The sequence below is a fragment of the Salvelinus sp. IW2-2015 genome, linkage group LG32, assembly GCF_002910315.2.
Source record: "Salvelinus sp. IW2-2015 linkage group LG32, ASM291031v2, whole genome shotgun sequence".
NCBI lineage: Eukaryota > Metazoa > Chordata > Actinopteri > Salmoniformes > Salmonidae > Salvelinus > Salvelinus sp. IW2-2015.
The window spans coordinates 15,964,475-15,968,128 of record NC_036871.1 but is presented as its reverse complement, the minus strand read 5'-3'; the positions used below and the strand labels follow the sequence as shown (position 1 = coordinate 15,968,128).

The following is a 3,654-nucleotide window of genomic DNA, read 5'->3' as shown; positions in this document are numbered from 1 at the left end:
AGAGAGAGAGAGAGAGAGAGAGAGAGAGAGAGCGTTTCTCTCAGCTCTTCTCAGCTCGTTTTCAGCTTTCTTTTGGTCTCCTTCTTTTCTCTCAGCTCTTCTCAGCTTGTTTTCAGCTCTCTTTCTGTCTCATTTTCTCTCTTTCTTCTTTCCTTTAAATGGCAATGACCATGATGTGTGTATTTGTTTATTGGTTTGTTTGGTTTTTATCTTGTTTATCGCTTAATTAATCAGTTTCTTGTTTTGTGAATGTTTTGAGTAACACGTGTAGTTGCTTTTGGGGCAGAATAATTTGGGGGCAGAATTTGAGACTATTTGATAGTTTAGGACATAATAGCATCCCAATAGAATTAATGTAAAATTCACTGCAGAAAAAAAAGATTTACTATACTTGATCAGTTTTTCAGTTAGGGTTGATGCCTTCTCCATACCTCTCCTCAACATTGCTGTCAAAGTAACACAAACGTCCAAGCCAGACCAGTATTCCAAATCATGGCTCAAAACTTTCTGCTCTGATGGATATTTACTCTTCACGTCCAACAAATCTCCCATGAGCTTCTTTGCTCTCAATGCTCTGTCCGGTGCCCCTGGTCTGAATCTAATAAAGAGCTCTTCCCTGCGTTGGAATCTTGTTTCGGCGTTCCGGAGCCACAGCAGAATTCCCAGAGCTCAAATCCCTGTGTAATGCCTGGATGGGCTCTCACTGGCAACCAGCACAAGCATTTCCTGTTCGGCTCCAGAGGCTGGCACTGAGGAGACGGGAGAGACGGGAGCCCCGCTCCCCTGCCTGCCTGGCTCTCTACTTTTAATTAAACCTAAATCTGGAGAGGAGAGAGAGAGGAGAGAGGGAGAGCTGAAGAGAGGGAGGAGAGAGGGAGGAGAAAGAGAGAGCTGAAGAGAGGAGAAGCGTAGAGGAGAGGTTACCTCCATTAACCATGCATCCACACCATATTCTCTCTCTTTCTCTCCACCTCTTTCCTCCTCTCTGATGCCTCACAGAGACATGAGGTGGTCTTGGTATGGGTAATACTATCATTACAATAAAACTGGATTTGCTTTTAGGTGGATGTTTGGGTCTATGAGACATACGAGCACAGACTCAGACAGACCCCTATTTAAAGCTCTGTCCCACCTTCTGTCAGACTTCATGATTAGAAGGTCCCTCAGGCAAAGAGCTCAAGGGAATGGAATTTAACCCTTTCTGTCTGTAGCCATCTGCGTTGGAAACATTGTTATAGAGAAAAAGCAACGCGTGAAATCAGAGGTCCTAGACACAGCAGACAGATGCATGTGTGTGTGTATACGTTTATGTGTGTGTGTGTGACGAGTGCATTGCAGACACGTAATGGTGGACAATGGGTGGCTGTCACGCTAGTTTGAGGACCCTAATCATTATTTAATAGACAGCTAGCCTCCCCCCATACGCTGCTTTAGTCCTTCAGTCTCCCAGCCTCAAGCCTTCATTCACCACTCTTCTGCTGAATTAGGCCTTAAAAGCCCTCTCCGTCTCTCTGTCTGTCTGCCTCTATATCCCTCTGTCCCTCTGTCTGTCTGCCTCTATATCCCTCTGTCCCTCTGTCTGTCTGTTTCTATATCCCTCCATCTGTTTGTCTGTCTCTATATCCCTCCCGCCGTCCGTCCGTCCGTCCGTCTTTCTCTATATTCTTCTGTCGCTCTGTCTCTCTCTATATCCCTCTGTCCCTATGTCCTTCTGTCTCTTCTGTCCCTTCTGTCCTTCTGTCCCTTCTGTCTCTCTGTCCCGCTGTCCAGCAGCCCTCAACTGAGCAAGCAGATAAAAGACACAATCTGGGATTCATTTTTCATCCAAAATGGCGATATCCTACTTTGCCCAACAGGTATACAACTCCTTTAATCCATGTTTAAACAGACTACTGGTCTCTCTGGGCTCTCTTTTGATCACCTTAGGATCCACTGTGGCCTGTGTGATGTTTAGAAGGGGGTGTTAAGAATCAATTTAAAGTGATCCCACCCTGTGAAAGCCCTAAGGCCACATCATAGTGGGCGAGAACTAGATATATTATTCTCTGACCGCAGGAGCTACCCAGGTCAAACTCTGTGCCCTAGTCATTACATTACATTGCAGGATTTATCCCAAGTCTTMGACACCTGTTGCTTCTGTGTGTCTCTCTAATAAAGGTCAAGGGTTTACTTTACATTCCAAGTCTTTTTTCTAACCGGCCAATCAGAATAACCATTATCTGTTATGTGTTTGCAGCCAGCCACTCAGACGAGGGTTCAGACGTGGACTCCGAGCCGGGCCTGCCACTAAAGAGGAAACAGCGTCGCAGTAGGACCACCTTTTCAGCCGAGCAGCTGGAGGAGCTGGAGAGAGCCTTTGAACGAACACACTACCCTGATATATACACCAGAGAAGAGCTAGCTCAGAGGGCCAAACTCACAGACAGGATCCCCAACAGGCGACCCATGGGCTGTTTATTTTATTTGGCCCCCAATGTTTCAAAACAAAAAATACAAAGAATATTATATATATATATAATATATATATATATATATACATTTGTATATTCATTTTCAGTGTTGGACATAAAAGACTGTAAAACCCAGGAAATCAGCTCAAAGTGATTTTAATTGAGGAAATCTGTTCCCCAATATCCCCACACTAAAATAGAGAGGCATTAATGTATGTCATCGTATCAAGTGAGATCTAGATTTGAAATGATTTTTGTTTTTGTCAAATACTGTTTGGGATTCTTGACGTCAATTTGCAGGTTCGAATTATTTCAAAGTAACAAATAAAGTTGGAAGTTTACATACACTTAGTTTGGGAGTCATAAAACTCGTTTTTCAACCACACTCCAATTTCTTGTTAGCAAACTAATAGTTTTGGCAAGTCGGTTAGGACATCTACTTTGTGCATGAACACAAGTCATTTTTTCCAACAATTGTTTAGACAGACAGATTAATTTCACCTTATAATTCCACTGTATCACAATTCCAGTGGGTCAGAAGTTTACATACCACTAAGTTGACTGTGCCTTTAAACAGCTGCGAAAATTCCCCAAAATAGATGTCATGGCTAGAAGCTTCTGATAGGCTAATTAACAAAATTTGAGTCACATAGGAGGTGTACCTGTGGATGTATTTCAAGGCCTACCTTCAAATCAGTGCCTCTTTGCTTGACATCATGGGGAAATCAAAATAAAGCCAAGACCTCAGAACAAACTGGAGACCTCACAAGTCTGGTTCATTCCTTGGAGCAATTTCCAAACGCCTAAAGGTACCACGTTCATCTGTACAAACCAATAGTACGCAAGTAATAAACACCATTGGGACACGCAGCCGTCATTAACGATCAAGGGAAGGAGACCGCGTTCTGTCTCCTAGAGAAGAGCATAACTTTGGTGCGAAAGGTGCAATCAGTCCAAACAAACAGCAAAGGACCTTGTGAAGATGCTGGAGGAAACACGTAACAAAAGTAATATATCCACAGATAAAACGAGTCCTATAATCGACATAGCCTGAAAGGCCGCTCAGCAAGGAAAAAGCCACATCTCCAAAACCGCCAATAAAAAGCCAGACTACGGTTTGCAACTGCACATGGGGACAAAGATTGTACTTTTTGAGAAATGTCCTCTGGTCTGATGAAACAAAAAAATTAGCTGTCTTGGCCAA

The 3,654-nt window shown here is 43.3% G+C and overlaps 1 pseudogene; it reads left to right on the top strand.

The window, feature by feature from the left end:
- Positions 1 to 3,654, top strand: part of LOC111957048 (paired box protein Pax-3-like) — a 39,247-nt pseudogene that overhangs the window by 18,394 nt on the left and 17,199 nt on the right.